The sequence below is a fragment of the Emydura macquarii genome, unplaced genomic scaffold, assembly GCF_026122565.2.
Source record: "Emydura macquarii macquarii isolate MOO-44397 ecotype Brisbane River unplaced genomic scaffold, CSIRO-AGI_Emac_v2 contig_1483, whole genome shotgun sequence".
Classification (NCBI taxonomy): domain Eukaryota; kingdom Metazoa; phylum Chordata; order Testudines; family Chelidae; genus Emydura; species Emydura macquarii.
Window position 1 is genome coordinate 23429875 of NW_027131620.1, and position 16093 is coordinate 23445967.

Consider the following 16093-nt stretch of genomic DNA (forward strand, 5'->3'; position numbering starts at 1 on the left):
GGAGAAGGCTGAATTGACAGTTCTGTGAAATTAAATCTCTAGTCCTGCTCTGTCTGTCAGTCTCTCTGTCTGACATCATGCCTGTTTGGATGGTTGCTGAGCACATACAAAACTTTTAGCAGTCCAGTGATAGCATCCTGATTTTTCTCTCCCTCTTTCCAGAAGCAGGTAGGATTTTGGAGAACATGTTATTGCATGCTTCAGACATATTGTATGCTACTTACATGGGAAAAGCTAACTCTGAGAGATGGAATATGAATCTCTGCCTCAGAATTTCACTTCAAAATTCAGGGCGACAGAAAATGTGCCCTCACTGCATATACCACACTGACGAACTTACACATACATAGCACCTTTCCTTCCAAGGTACTTTGCAAACCAAAAACACAGACATCAACCTCTGCTGAAATGCAGCTGCCTCTTTGCCAAAATGCAGAGCCAACCAGCACCACACTGTCGTGCATCCTTTCTCTTCTTATGTTGTCAAACATTCTTAAGCCAGCCATTTAATTTTAAAAGCACAAAGGAATTAAAGGTCCTGTCCTTTCATCATTTATACAAAGCACTTGGAAATATGTGAAAGGGAACAATCCTTTACTGGGTACAGGGGGAGGCCCTCGATGGCCTAATAAATCATTTCCATCTCTGTCTTCTTTGATTCTATTAACTCAACACTAAGATTGGAAGCAATATGACTGCTAGATTCCATTCTAGAAAAGTTGGACTTGGTTTGGGGCTGCTATGTTCACATTTTTCTTTTCACTCCTGCAGCTTAGAATAGCTAGAGGTTTTTTGTGTGTGTTTGTTTCTTCTTCTTCTTCTTCTTCTTTTTCAGTGACTCCGGGATTGAGACATTGTATATGTAAACTCCTGGAAGAAAATGTTAAAGGGTGGGATTTACAAAGAGAACTGAGATAATCCGTCATCCAAATCCATGGGAATTGAGGCCCAGATCCTCAAAATGCTCCTAATTTAAGCATCTAAATAATTTTGAGAATCTGGCCCTGGGCAGCTTACTCCCTTTGGCTCTGTGATTCTCTGTGATTCCATGAGTTATGATTCTGGGGGGCATGACTCATGGTTTTAGAATGCTCCTGGAATATGTCCTGTTGTCTTTACTGTTTGCCTACTCCAGGCTTAGAGCCTGATTCTGATTTCACTTAAACCAGGATAAAACTGGTGTAACTGCATTGGAGTCAAAGGAAGTACTCCTGATTTACCCTGTGTATGTGTGAGGAAAATCAGTCCCTAGGGCAAAGAGTTGGAATTCACTTGGTTTTCCACTATTTACTTGCACCCTGTCTGTGAACTGTAGGTTAGCTACTTTGCCCTAAGCAAAGCAGAACTTGGCTGTTAGCCTTCCTCTAGGATTCTTGGAGAACTGAAGGGAAGATGATGCTACTTCCCTCAATAATTTGGACCAGGGGATCAATCAGCCTTTTGCCTCAGGCCCTGAGAAGAAGGTCTTGCCTTAGGAAAATGCCTTTGGCAACTGCAGGGAGAAAATGTGTTTTCTTCACACATGAGAAGTCCCAGGTACCACTGATCAATCAAACGTCCTCTGCTATCGACTGGGAAGCACAAGGGGCCGCAGGGACTAGTACATGATGAACTGTGACCTTCACAATGTCCCATGCACTGTAGCATGATGTGCTCAGGCACTCTCCAGGGAAGAAACAGGATATTGTTGTAATACAGCTGCAGCTCCAGTCTAAACTGCTTTTCTCCATTGGTCATATTCTTTATCCCAGGAAAGCAAACCTGACCTGCCTTAGGATATTCCTTGCTGCTTGGCAGGTGCTCAGGATCCTGGGTGAATTGAGGGGATGGTATGGTCTCAATCTGGGTCCTCAAAGATCAGTGTCTACACATCACATCAATTACTTTCACCATCAGCATTACGGAAGATAAGAACTGCCAGACTGGACCAGAGCAGTGATCCAGCCAAATCAGGTTTCCTTCTCTGACAGTGGCCAGCACCAGATGTTCCTTAGGCTTGGTCTACACTACAGACGTATGTCAATATAATTACAGAAAATTCACACCCTGGGGTGACACGGTTACACCATCTGAGTTCCTGGTGTGGACAGCGCTAAGTCAATGGGAGGGCTTCTCCTGTCAACATAGCTACTGCCTCTCAGGGAGGTGGAGAACCTACTTATGGGTGTAAGGAGGGTCTGCACGAAGCGTGACAGTGGTGCAGCTGCATCAGTAAAGCTGTGCTGCACCAGTGCTGTCTGTGTAGACATGCCCAGAGGAAGATGCAAGGAACCCAGCTCCAGGCTGTTATAGGGTAGCCTGTGCCCAAGGAAAGTTTCTTCTTAACCCCCTAATAACTAGAGATCAGAGACAGGTTTATGCCGCATCTGGACATCGTGTTGATTTTTTTTTTTTGGTATTTATGATAATAATTCAGGGTACTTTTGCTATCCATGTAAAATGTCTGATCCCATTGTAATTCTGCTATTCTTTTGGTTTCAATGAGATCTTGTGGCAGTGAGTTCCACAGTCTAACTGTACATTGTGTGAAAAAGCATTTCATGTTTATCAGTTTTGAATTTGGCACATTTCAATTGTATTGAATGTCCCCTTGTTCTTGTGTTGTGAGATGGGGACAACAGAAGTTCCCAACATGCCTTCCCTAGACCATTCATTATTTTAGATACTTGTGCCATGTCCCCTCTTATCCATCTCTTCGCTAAGGTAAACAGTCCCAATCTTTCCCCTCTCTCTTCACATGAAAGTTTATTCAGGCCCCTGATCATTTTAATCTCTGAACCCCTTCTAATCCTAGAAGTATAATGGAAGAAAGAGGCCCTTGAACTCCCCTGCCCAGGAGACACCTAAAGTTAGTGGAGAGGGAAGTTGCATGGTGCTGTTAAGGGCGAATAGAATCCTGTAAGAGAAAGAGGATGAGGAAACTCACCAGTGACAATATAACACTGAGTTCACCTGGGGCCAGTTTTGAAAATCCTGTATGCCGGATCTAGTCACGTGCGAACCCCAGGGCATCCATGCTAGATGTACTCTGCACACATGCATAGCTAAGTGCAATAAAAACCCCATGCTGGGTGCTTGCAGTGGATTCCATATGCCCTGATGTTTGGTGTGCTTGCTTTTGTGTATGCTCTTTTCAAAACCTGGTTCAGGAGTGTGGCAGACTGAAATCCCTCCTGAGGGAATCTAATCTGCTTGCTTGTGTTTGCTTGGAGGGTGGAACTGAATCCAATACCATCATCCACCTCACACCAGCTAAGTGTATACAAAGGCTGCTCTTGGGTTTTGCACAGGTATGTAGGAATCTTATTGCATTATGCAGCCACTTGGTAGAATGGGCAGAAAACTAGTAGTCTATTTGGTGGCTGTTATTAACAAATGCTCCCAACCCACCTCAGTGTTTCAGGGTGGCTTTCAGAATAAGATGTTTAGAATTTGCTTAGCATTTTATCAAGTTTATTTTAGCTCTTAACCAGCTCAAATAATGTCTCCTTAGCTTTCCTGCTTTGGGCTATCTTGGCAGATAAAGGCCTTTTCATTCTCATCTCTCTCAGGGACCCTAAAAACCTTGGTTAGAAAAAACCCACCCAAATCCGATCTTGCCTTCATCACCATATCTCTGAAGAATCAAAATGCCAATATCTCAAGTGCTGGCTTAGGAAAGCGTCAGCCTGCTATTAGCCTAAATGCTTTCCAAATTCTAATGAGCCCAGAATGGTGATATTTACAAATGTTTGAATCTCTGGCCAGCTGTTTGTCTGTAAACATTAATAACATCAGCAAGCTGAGCTGTCTCAGACTGTGTAGGAGGAATGTGGGTAAAGCTGCCTCCGTGCAACAAATATATGGCAAGAATAGAAAGAAGGATATCTGAACGATTCCTACCGGAATAGCAGGCCGGATCCCCCACTGGAGTAAATCAGCACATTTCCATTGAAATCAATTGGGCCAGATCATGAGCGGGTGCAAATGAGCAGTTCCATTGAAGTCAGTGGAACTAATCCATAGTGTGTTTGGTTTTTTTTAAAAGAGAAAAAGCTGGGGACAAAGCACATCTGCTCCCAGGTAATATTGCTACCAGATGAGTCTTTCACTCTGTGAAGTGATATATCAGTGCTCTGTCAATTTAACTTACTTGCTAAATAATACAGTATCAGCTTAGCACTCTTATGGATAGCACTTTTCACCCCCCAGATCTCAAATCTCTTCACAGAGGTGGGCAATTGCTATTATCCCCCTCTTACAAATGGGGAAACTGAGGTATGGATAGGTGACGTGACATGCCTTGGGTCACACAGTGAAATGGAAGACAAAATAAATCCCTGTAATTTGCTCCTTTTAATTGCTCTGACCTCCAACCTACCTACTCCCTCCCTTGGCAATCTGATCATTGTAATTCTTGGTGTGAAACTACCAACCTCCAGAAAGCTGCAGCTGGTTGAGAAATCAGTAGTCCCCGTACTCAGAAACACAAGCCCTTGAGACCCCACCACCTCTGTGCTGTGCTGTCGGAGGGTCCTGGTTTCCAAAGCCTTTCCTGGGATTGGCCCAAATTCCATGAGGGGCCTCATCGCTCTGCACAGTCATGGCCTTCCACAACAGCTATGTTCCTCCACATGAGTGGAGCTACCAACGTTAAGAGTGAGGCAGGTGTGTGCTGGAGACAGATGTCTCAGCACCTGCTCCAGGCATCTGAAGCTCAGTCTCAGACAACATCAAGATGAACAGGAATCAAAGGCAAGTTATCATTCTCACAATATCACTATGAACAACCCCCCCCACAACCAATCAAAACCCCACACGTAATAAACAGTGAAGTCCCAGCTGACAGGAGAGGAAAGGGAGAAGCCTCTCTTTGTGTGCACACGTCACTTGGAGAGGAACGTGGACACCATGGTGATGATGAGCCATAAATGAACCTCGACTGATAGCTCTGTCTCTGATGTCTTGTCCCCGTACTTCCCTCACTCACCTGTCCCACAGCGCCACCCACTCCTCTAATCTCTGTCCCATTTCCCTGACCTCAGAACCTATCACTCCCCCTGCAGTTGCCATCCTACCTCTCTGCTTAGCCAGCCACACACCCACTCATCCATCTCGGTGTATTTGGTGTGTCCATCACTGTCTTACCTGGGAATCTATGATCTCCACTCGCTCACTTCATTACCATCTCCTTCTTCCTCTGGCCCCATGTCTAGTCACCCTATGCCTCATCTCTCCAAGCCACCTCATAGACACGGACGCTCCCCTCCAGCTCTCACCACCCTCCTCTGTTCCACCTCTGGGCTCTCAGACCTACCTACCCCTGCCTGCTGGTGACACCTCTTCTCTCTTCCCCAGACTCTGCTGACCCCATGCCTGGAGCTGCACACTCTGATACTCCCATCTCCTTGACACAACTCCATTACTTCACGTGGTGCTTTCCAAACACTGACTGAGATGGACTGCCTTCCCTGGCCCCCTCACCAGCTTCTCTTGTGATCCTCCCCAGAACCCTCTCAGCTGGGTTGGCGCATGCGTGTCCCCCTTTTTCTGGTGCTGCCCCATCTGTCTGGACTCTTTCCCTCCTTCCTTCTGTGGCACACATCACAGCCACCTGTTGAATCCAGTGGCTAGGGCAAAGTGAAATAGGAAGGGGAACTCTCACTGCATTGGCCAAGGAAGAGGAGAAGTTCTCCCTAGCCCATGAACACCAGCCCAGGAATAGGAGGATCTATGCTCTCTCCCCTCACACCTCTAGAACCCCTTACTTTATCACCCTGGGTCAAATCTTTCTCTCCAGCGTGTGACCATCCTCACTCTGTGAAGTGCCCTGGGCACTGTGTGTGAAGTACGTTACAGTATATGGTAGGCTTGCACAGAATGGAGAATGGATCACCTCTTTCGGAGTCCCTGTAACTGCTCTTATTTGCGGAGGCTGTTGAGGGATTAAAGTTTTAGCACAATGCGATAGGGCAGGGGATTGAAGGGCAGGCCCACACTCCTGCTCTGGTGCCAGATGGTGAATGCCAAGTCAGGCCAGACAATGGCCAGGCCAAGGAGAAGGACTTGGGATGGAGCCAGCAAAGATCTGGAGTCTCCAATGACGTGTCAAGCAAGATGCTACGTGAGTGTAACATGCTCATCAAAATATTCCTTTCAGGATGGGTAAGGAACAATAATCACAGCTCTAGGGCCAAACCTGTAGAAAGCAAATAGACTTCTGGGTTGTCCTAGCTCTGGGAGGATGTGTAGTCTAGTGGTTAGAGCAGGAGGTCGCTAGAAGTCAGGGCTCCTGGGTTCCAGCTCTGACTTGCTGTGAGATTTTGGGCAAGTCATTTACCCTCTCAGTTTGGTAATAGTGGCCTGTCTGAGTCTTAATTAACTGATTATAAAGTGCTTTGAGATCTTGGAGAAAAAGCCTGTGCAAGAGATAATTCTGCCATTGAGAAGGTAGCCCATACTAGCCATTCTCCAGAGAAAGCCCCTTCTCTGCCCTTTCAGAGGATTTATCTGAGGACTTTTTTTCCTTTTTTCTTTAACATATAATATTCATTTCACAGCACTTAGTGCCGCTGTTACTGTAACAACTCAAAAAGGGACATTTTTAATCATCACATATTAATATTTCATGCTTCACCTAATTGCAGTCTAGCAATGTGAGCATTACACAGCGTATGCAGATTAAATACAGCACTGTATCAACCACAGTGGTGTTTGCTCTTCCATGGAAGAGGAAGGGGGGGAATACAGCTCTCCTGAAAGCCTCTATGTTGTGCAGCATCTTATCAAGCTGTTCTATCTTTGATATACTGAGTGAAAAGCATTCTTCATCAATAGATCTCAAAGGGCTTTGCAAAGGCAGACATGTACCACTATCCATCTGTTACAGTTGGGGAAACTGAGACACGAAACGAGGAAGTGACTTGCACAACCCCACACAGCAAATCTCTGGAAGAGCCAAGAACAGGACCTGCATCTCTCAGCAGGATGCCCAGTCCACTGGACCATCTCACCTTCCGAGGACTGGACCATGCAAAGCACAGAGGCTTTGTGAAATCTTTAGCACCTTACGAACATCCCCATCAAGACCCTCACTCCCTTTAGCTGTTGTTGTCTATAGAGGATCGTGGGGAGGAGTCTGGAGAAGCTACTAGCCCCTTGGGGAGTGGGTGAGTAAGATGACAGGCCTGCTCCTTCTCTAGTGTTTGAGGGGAGGAGGATGGAGGAGGCAGCGTGCCGTCCCTGTGGTCCCTTCAGGTGTTATCTCACCTATCTGCCTCCCATTATGAGGCTCCAGAGTCTCTCTTGCATCTTCCGGACTCCCCTTCTGTACTGGCCAAGGTTCTGACTTCTGTGTTTCCCAAGGGCGGGTTGTGAAAGCAACAAAAAGCGATGTGCAAGCAGGGGTGAGCACAGGAATTTGAATTCCTATGCTTTTGGAGGGGCATGTTCTGTGCCATCCCTGCTGGGGCCCTGGAGGACTGCGGGCCCTCCCCGCCAGGGCCCCAGGGACTGGAGGAGCTCTGTGACCCCCCGCCAATTATTGGGGGGCCCATGACCCAGCTTGGCCCCCCTTGTGCACGCCCCGTGTGAGCAGACAGGAGAGCACAGACAGCCCGCTGGTTGGAATCTTATCTTTCTAGCCATGTGTCCGTGCAGATACACTGAAGAGATACACCAAAGAATGAAATGTGGTACTACTGTCTTGTAACTGGATCCCTGATTCAGACACACACCTAGCTAGACTGGAGGCAGTCAGTAAAGCAGACACTGGAAGCAGGTACTTCTACGGCTTTGGCTAGACCAGGATTTAAAGGTGTGATGTTAGATCGTGTTAGCTAGCTCAATCTCACTAAAGCCTTCTCAAATTGTAGTAAGAGCAAAGCACAATGTACTGATGCACATGTTTGCTGGTCTACATAAAGCCTGGGTGAGCCTTGACTTTACTTTGATCAACTTAGCATGTCTTGCCTTTTTTTAGAGTTTGAGAAAGCGGTATTGGCTATCCCAAGCATTACACGTGATGAGTCGACCTCCCAAAATCATGAACTTGGCTTAAATATCAAAAAAGGATACAAATTAATAAATGTTGGGTCTTTTTTTTCACCTTTTGGGTTTTGTGATTCTAGGGGGTCACATTTTGTAGCTTTCCCCCACATCCATGAGGCTCCAAACACCCTTTTTCAAAATAAAAATTGAGATTCCCATGACTCAAGGAGCTGGGGCTTTCAGAGAAACATCAAATATCGCAGGGCTCACGATAGAATTGTGACAGCTGACAACATTGAGAGTGTTAGATCAAGCTAGCTAATGTGTTCTAACTTTGCACCACCAAATCCTAGTCAAGAAAAAGTATGTGGGTGAGCGTGTGTGTTCTATAAACATTGTAATCACTTTAAAATAATACCTACCTGAGAGACAGTTAATATAGGGGAATATTTATTTTCCTGTGTAATTATATTGAATTAAAAGGATGTTTATGTTGGAAACATCTGCACCATATTTAGTCACTGAAGTGAAGATATTTATTTTTTTAAACTCCCACCTGAAGAGCAGAAGTTCTTTAATGCCTTTTAAAACACCTGTTTGCTAACATGCTCTTTGATATGTGGTTTAACACTGACACAACCACTGTGAAATACAACAGAATAGTGTCATTCATAATCAATTCAGGCAACACAAGGCCAGATTCGAGACCCAGCTATACCTGGGTACATCAGTGGTAGCTCAGATGAAGTCAGTGAGGATACTCCGGATTTACACAAATGTAATGGAGAGCAGAACATGCCCCATGAGAGAGAGCTTTTGTTCTAACACCAATCACAGTTAAAAAAACATCAATAGTCAGAGGAAAATAGCCACTATTGACTATTTCCCTTGACTGGGAAATAGGTTTAGTCATTCCCTAAACCCCTGTTTCAAGAGGTAATGAGAAGAGTTAACAGTCTTATCAGCCCTTGCGACTTTATCATGAATCTCATATATTTGGCCTTTCTCTTAAAGCACGAGCTCTTCGAGTCACGTGATTAGTGGAGACTTTCTGCTTTCATCTAACCCCACCCCATCAAAAAAAAAAAAAAATTTCTAGCCCTCGTGATTGCAGAGAAAAGTTTGAAAATGTGACCCCTAAAGGATCAAAAGCCAGAAGACAAACGAATATAACCTAATAGTTCTTATTTTTGAAATTTTCATGGTGTCTCCTGATTTTCGATTGCCTGGGGTTAGCGACACTGCAATATCCCAGTTACCTGGAGCTCCTGACAGATGCATCTGACCTCTTTGGTAGTGTTCTTATCAATTGACTGACCTGGGTTAAATGTGGTCAGGTCATTGGCAGATCTTCTGGCTTAACACCACAAGAATTCTCATATTAACAGGCCAGACAAAAGCACACATGTATGGCTGCTACTGAGCCATGGCTATCTGGAAACAGATATACATGGCTGGAGAAGAAGGACATTTTTACCAGCAAACCTATGGGTGCTGGTAGCAATGGGCACTATGTTGTTTTATTTTAAAACCCTTCCTGAAAGTTGTCTCTAGTTTGTCAGGGGCCATGCAAAAGGCTGATTTGGTAACATTTTTCCCTGGCATAAATGACCATGCAAGGAGTGGCACAATGGTGAATTGGGCCTCAGGGGTTTTCACTTCAACTAGGCCTGACGTGGGCTACTGGAAATCCTGTCCCAGCACATTAACCCTCTGTCTGCCAGACCAACAACCATAGGCCAGACAACCTTTCCTCCTGCTGCATGACTTTATTTCCTCTACACATCCACCACCGGCCTCACACAGAGAAAACATTAAACTGGAAGGATTCCCTATCCTACCTGAAAAAGAAAATACAGTCACAGTGTCCATGTTACTGCCAGTGCTAGAATAACAGGCATCATTAGGGGAAGGGAGGGAGCAGGAGTCCACACTTTCCTTAAATGGAACCCTTTGCCTCCCCGCTCTCTAATCCTCATCCTGGGACTGAAACACCTCATAGATTTCAGGCCCAATTAAACATGTCAGAATGAAGCTTGTTCACCGAGGCCAGGGCTGGAAAAATTAACATGAGATTAATTTAGCCTTTGCATCCCCTGAAGGTCAAGGAGCCCTGGTATCATTGCTTGCTTTCCAGGCTCGGGGAAGCAGCCAGAGTGATTAGCAACATCGAGCAGGCTCTCTGAGCTCTCTCATCATGCCCCTCTGCCAGGGAAGAGGCGACGTGACCAGGCTGCACACATCCTGGGCCCAGAAAGGGCTACAAACAGCTCTCAGAAGCACACAAACCTCCCTTGACAAAGTGACTCAGCCAACAGTGTTTCCATCTCTGACAGAGTAGAATATGGGTGCTTGAAACAATGTCACGGTCACCGCTGTCACTAACGTGCAGGGATCCCTTACAAATATTGATATTCAATTCAGTCACAGCCTACGGCCGGAGCTGGTTTACTTGATAAGCGATTTTCCCTTCCTGCTGTAAGTGCTTTGCTTCACAGATTAGCTGCTTAATTGAGAGCCAGGTGTCTAAGTCCCCAGAGGACTCAATCTCAGTGATGAACTGTCAGTGAAGAAAAGGCAAAAAAAAAAAAAAAATCCACATCTCCCTGTTTACATTAGGCTCTCCTTTCGGTGCAAGGACGACACGCAGCTCGGCTGTTACTTCCTCCTTATCGCAGTTGTTCACAAAGGGCGAACACGATTTTTCATCCTGTGCCTTGGCTCGATTTGGTAACAAGTTTCCCACAACTTTGGTTTCTCTGAGAATTTAAAAAATAAAATAAAAGCCCCTCCTAGAGGAAGACTCAAGGGTTCCACAGTCACCAATCCCCTCCCCTCGCTACCAACCACTCATGCTCTGCAATGGATGCCCAGTTCTACTTGCTGAGGTGCCCCTTCGGCGGAAGCCTCAGGCAGGCTTCTAAGGGCAGAATTTACAAAAGAACATAAGAACAGCCATTCTGGGTCAGACCAATGGTCCATCTAGCCCGGAATCCTGTCTTCCGACAGTGACCAACGCCAGGTGCTTCAGAGGGAATGAATAGAACAGGTGATCCATCCCCTGTCGTCCATTCCCAGCTTCTGGCAAACAGAGGCTAGGGACACTTCAGGGCACGGTTTTGCATCTCTGCCCATCCTGGCTAATAGCCACTGATGGACCTGTCTGTCCTCCATTAACTTATCTAGTTCTTTTTTGAACCCTGTTATAGCATTGGTCTTCACAACCTCAGTTTAGCCCAATTTAGCCCCAAGTATTGTTTCAGACAGGATGAAAGCATCAAAATACCTTTGGACAGGCTGTTGCTGTAGTATGTCATGGTCCCCTTCGAGAACCGCACCCCGGCCTTCCACGCAGCCCGAGCCCGCAAGGAGAAGAAATACGCCCCCCTGGCTGACACCCTGCGGGCAAAGGGCTACGAGATGCAGATGCATGCCCTGATCGTCGGGGCCCTGGATGCTCTGGGCCTGCGGTGTGGATCGGCGCTACGTCCAGCTGATGTGACGCCTCATGGTGTCGGACTCCATCCGGTGGTCAAGGGACATCTTCATCAAACACATCACCGGCCACCGGCAATACCATGAGGAGAGGGCTGGAGCGCTTCAACAGGACTCTTCCGGACTCATGGACTCAACCCACTAGTACAACGGACGCGGCGAGGGACATACCAACGGACGCGGCGAGGGACATACCAACGGACACGGCAAGTGTTAAACCAACGGACTCAATGAGGGACACACCACTTTGTATTGACTTATTTACTCTGTTTGTTAAACACCCCCAATGTAACCCACATACTTAATAATGTTCCCCCATTCCCTTATTCCCGTTGTATCTCTTAGCACCCACACCATCACCCCCCATCCAGGATACCGCAGCTTATCCCTTGTTGTTCTCCCCTGACTCCCAATCACACCCTGTGCCCCCCTATAACCTGCATACTATCCCTGGATGTTTTATAACTTTGTCTCTTTAACTTTATGGGTTACTTTGTTACTTTGTAAACATTATCTTCAATAAAATTTTTAAATCTCCAGCTTACCCAGAAGCAGCAATAGCCATTAACCTTGATGCAGCAGTTTAGGCTAATTGTCATAGCAGAGGCTCGGGAGTCAGAATTCCTCAGTTCTATACCCAACTCTCCCTTTGATTCACGGGGTGACCTTACTCCAGTCACTGAATTTCTGCCTCTCAGTTCAATTGTCTGTAAAATGGGGATACTGGCACTTATCCACCACACAAGTCACACACACCTGTTACGTGACTAAAGGGCTTTGAGGTCCTCAGACGGGAGGCCCGATTGAAGTGCATAGTATTATTATCTTGTGCCAAAGCTTGTTGTGTTCAGAATTCCAGTCCAGTTTTGCAGACTTGAGAATTAGGGGCAGTTTTGATAAATATTCAGTGTGTTGCAACTTCTCCAGGCTGCACCTCCAAACCTTACTACAGAACCTCTCAGCCCATCCACCAGGTCATTTGCATGGCCACCTAGCAGAGAAGGCATCCTTTTCAAGGAAAAATATGAAGAGATTCCAGATAAATCATCGATGAGTCATAACCCAACATGGCTTCTTGATCCACCGTCACAGTACTGTCAGTTTGATGATCTATTTGCCCACTAGGGTGATGCCAGTTGGTAGGACCCATGTCAGAGTTCCAGGTGCCTCTCAAAGGCCTATAAACATTTGGTTTGTTAATAAGGGACAGAAACCAGATTTCCTGCTCAGAGACTGTGATTTGGGTGAGGTAGAGACCATGAAGGTCACTTTTTCATCAACATTTCCAAGAAGTGCTGGCAGGTTTTCTCTATCTCTGGCCCTTGTGATTTTGCAAATCATCAGACTGAGATCACTCACTGTGCCACAGGTGGTCATCTTTTCAATAGGGGATTGTGTTTTGTGGTGGGGAAATTTGTGTAAAATAAGGCTCATGAAAGCATAGAGCAGCCTGGGAGCTGATCTAAAGTGGATTAAGATTGACTCTAGCCTTCTAGAAGGGTCGTAAAGATGCCATTTCCCCTTGATGTCACTCCTTCTGACACCATCCAGGAAATGGCACTTCCAACCGGTTCCTCTCATTGGCCAGTCTGCACGCCCAGTGAACCAATGACAACATGACTTTTGGAGGCGTCACTCTCAGTGCCAGCATTCCCGAGCAGGATGTTAGAGGACATGGCACCAATAGGCATTGCTGTGGGGTTGCTGTGCCTTTGGTCTGCTCTACCACCCAAATGCTTCAACACTGGAGCTGCTGTCCCATGTTCAGGCTGGATGGCCTGAACCCTGCCCCTCCGATTAACTGTGAGTGGCAAGGCTAGGTACTCTTGTGTGAAGTTATTCAAAACAACTGAACTGTCCAGTTTGGGTTATGTCTACTGTAACTCCCCCATGTGACATGGGCCCAAACACACTTCATGTGCTGACCCACACATCAGCTATAGCCCTAATATTCAGCTTTTGCATATATGGCCATTTCCTTGTGTCCAGCTACCACATCAGAGCACTCTTCCCAGCTATTGTAGTCTCTTATCAGGACATGAATGAGCCAGAGTTTTTAGAAAGAAAAGAAAAATCCAGTTACATTACACGGGCACTTTTCTAATCACACACACACAAAAGGGGAACTTTTCTGATTACACACACACAACAGGGGCACTTTTCTGATCACATATACTACAGGGGGACTTTTCGGATTACACACACACACACACACACACACACACAGCCCAGCAAATCTGCAGATAACCGCTTTATATCCACGGACAATGTTTGCAGATTGTGGATCGGATGTGGATGCAAATTTTGTATCCACATATGTCTCTATACACATGACAGGGGGATTTTTCTAATCACACACACACAACGGGGACTTTGCTGATTACACACACACACACACATGTGCACACACACATTTAAAAGAAAAACCCATCTATTTCTGGTACCAATCATTCCTCCCAAGAGAGTTCAAAGAAATATGTGTAGTGATTCCCCAAAGAGTATAGCCAAGTTCCAAAGCTTTAGTTTAATAACTAAAACAAACACTGCAATCTTTGCAATAACTCAGTCCCCAACTGTTCCTTCTCAGAAAGCTGGAGGGTCTCGGCGTCTCTCCCGGAACATAGGAAGACCCTTCTCGCTTTTGTGTAGTTCAATAACTAGAACAAACCAGAACTACAGAACAGTGTAAAATAATCCTGTGGTTGCTTGGGAAAGTGGCTCTGATTCACTCATCAGCTTCCTAGAGAGAGGTTATTGGGGGACCTAGAAGTTATTAAAAAACGGAGGAAAACAAAGAAGTCAAACAAGTCAAAGAAGTTATTCAACTAATTCTGTGAAACTGTCATTGCCTTTTGGGGAATTTTAAATAGCCCCCAACAATGTGGAAATAAACTAAAGTTTATGGCAAAGGACACTATATGCCGGATCCACTGGCTGGTTTCTTGCAAACCAGCAGGGTCCCACTGCAAAGTCTGCTCTGCAGAGCTCACATGCTGGCCAGTTAGGAAGGGACGGTTTTATGTTGCAAAACAAGGGCACTAATATACGTCTTGAGGGTCAGATGCGGTCCATGGAATTCTAAAATCAGGTGAGTGGCTGCCCTCATGTATAGTGCAGGGGTGCAGCCCATGCAGATGAGAGGCCCCTCTGACAGGGTGTCAGGGTTCTGCTGAGTAACTACAATGGGCTAAGTCCTGGCACTCTCTTCCATGAGATCAAATAGTGTGTTGACCCCAACTCCTGCATACAGTGGCTCTGCAAAGGCTTATCCCAAGGCCAGCCGAGCTGGAGTGAAAGGAGGTGTGGAGCTGCTGAAATGAACTGGGAGCAACCACAACTATCTGTCATATATGCAGTGGAGGCAGTCACGGACTGTATCTCCAGGCTGGGAGGCAGGTCCCAGCTGCTGCCCTGGAGAGGCCAAGGATTTCATTTCTCTTCCATAAGCATGCAGATTCAGAGGCCACTGCTCTGGGGTGGGTGCATGGGGAATATAGGTCAGGATTTGGCCCAAAGAATTTATCATGCATGGTGGTTACTGTCTGTTAGATCAGCCTGCAGAATAATTCCTGTGATACCTGCTAAGAGAATCCCAGGTTTTCTGCAGGATCATGTCTCTGCTCTGTGGCTATGGTATGTATATAGGAAAGCTGAGTGGGAATTTTTTAATTAAACATAACGTGGCCACACAAGCACTCTTGCAGCAGCACAGCTGCACTGATACAACTGTGCTGCTGTAAGTTTTAAATTTAGACTAGCCCTGAGTCTCCTCTCAACCCCCAATCATCTTCCTCCCCCACTATTTATTAGCAATGCCTTTCAGCAGCTCCTCCTAGACTGCTTTGTGCAGTACAGAAAACAGCAGTAGCAGAGAGGTCAGGGACATTTACAGAAGATCGTCTGGGAGATACAAATTAGTGCCAGAAAAGGCGCTGCTCCGTTTATATATATATATATATTAAAATAGACAAAGTGCCTTCTGTCACATACAAAAATGAACTCACCAATAAAATAAATATAATCTTAACTCTGCTGTTATCATATCGACAAAGATCTGGTCAGACCAGCTGTCTCCTACTTACTCTTTTATAAAGTTAAGATTCCATTCCTTTTCTCAGCACTGCATTGCCACCACTGAGAACAGCCTAGCTCCATCCTCCCTGGAATCACCCACCAGGTAGCTGAAAGTCACTATCAAATTCCCCCTCACTCTTCTTTTCTGCAGACTAAAGAACCCCAATTCCCTCAGCCTCTTCTCATAAGTCTTGTGCTCCAGCCCCCTAATCATTTTCATTACCCTCCGCTGGACTCTCTCCAATTTGTCCACATCTTTTCTGTAGTGGGGGGGCCCCCAAAACTGGACACAATACTCCAAATGAGGCCTCACCAATGCCGAATAAAGGGGAATAATCACTTCTCTTGATCTGCTAGTAATGCTCCTTCTAATGCAGCCAAATATGCCGTTAGCCTTCTTGGCAACAAGGGCACACAGTTGACTCAGATCCAGCTTTTTGTCCGCTGTAACCCCCAGATCCTTTTCTGCAGAACTGCTGCCTAGCCAGTCGGTCCCCAGTCTGTAACAGTGCATGGGATTCTTCTGTTCTAAGTGCAGGACTCTGCACTTGTCCTT

The 16093-nt window shown here is 46.0% G+C and overlaps 1 protein-coding gene across 4 annotated transcripts in view; it reads right to left on the reverse strand.

Annotated features, from left to right (window-relative positions):
- Nucleotides 1-16093, reverse strand: part of RALY (RALY heterogeneous nuclear ribonucleoprotein) — a 155706-nt gene that overhangs the window by 41395 nt on the left and 98218 nt on the right. The window contains exons 1-2 of one of the 4 annotated variants that reach the window (XM_067554477.1): nucleotides 11255-11327; nucleotides 10583-10727 (exon numbers count right to left, since the gene is read on the reverse strand). The exons of the other annotated variants lie outside the window; for them this stretch is intronic. The gene's annotated coding sequence lies outside the window, so the exon portion shown is untranslated. Of the gene's footprint in view, nucleotides 1-10582; nucleotides 10728-11254; nucleotides 11328-16093 lie in introns of those variants that run through there. 4 annotated transcript variants of the gene reach the window in all.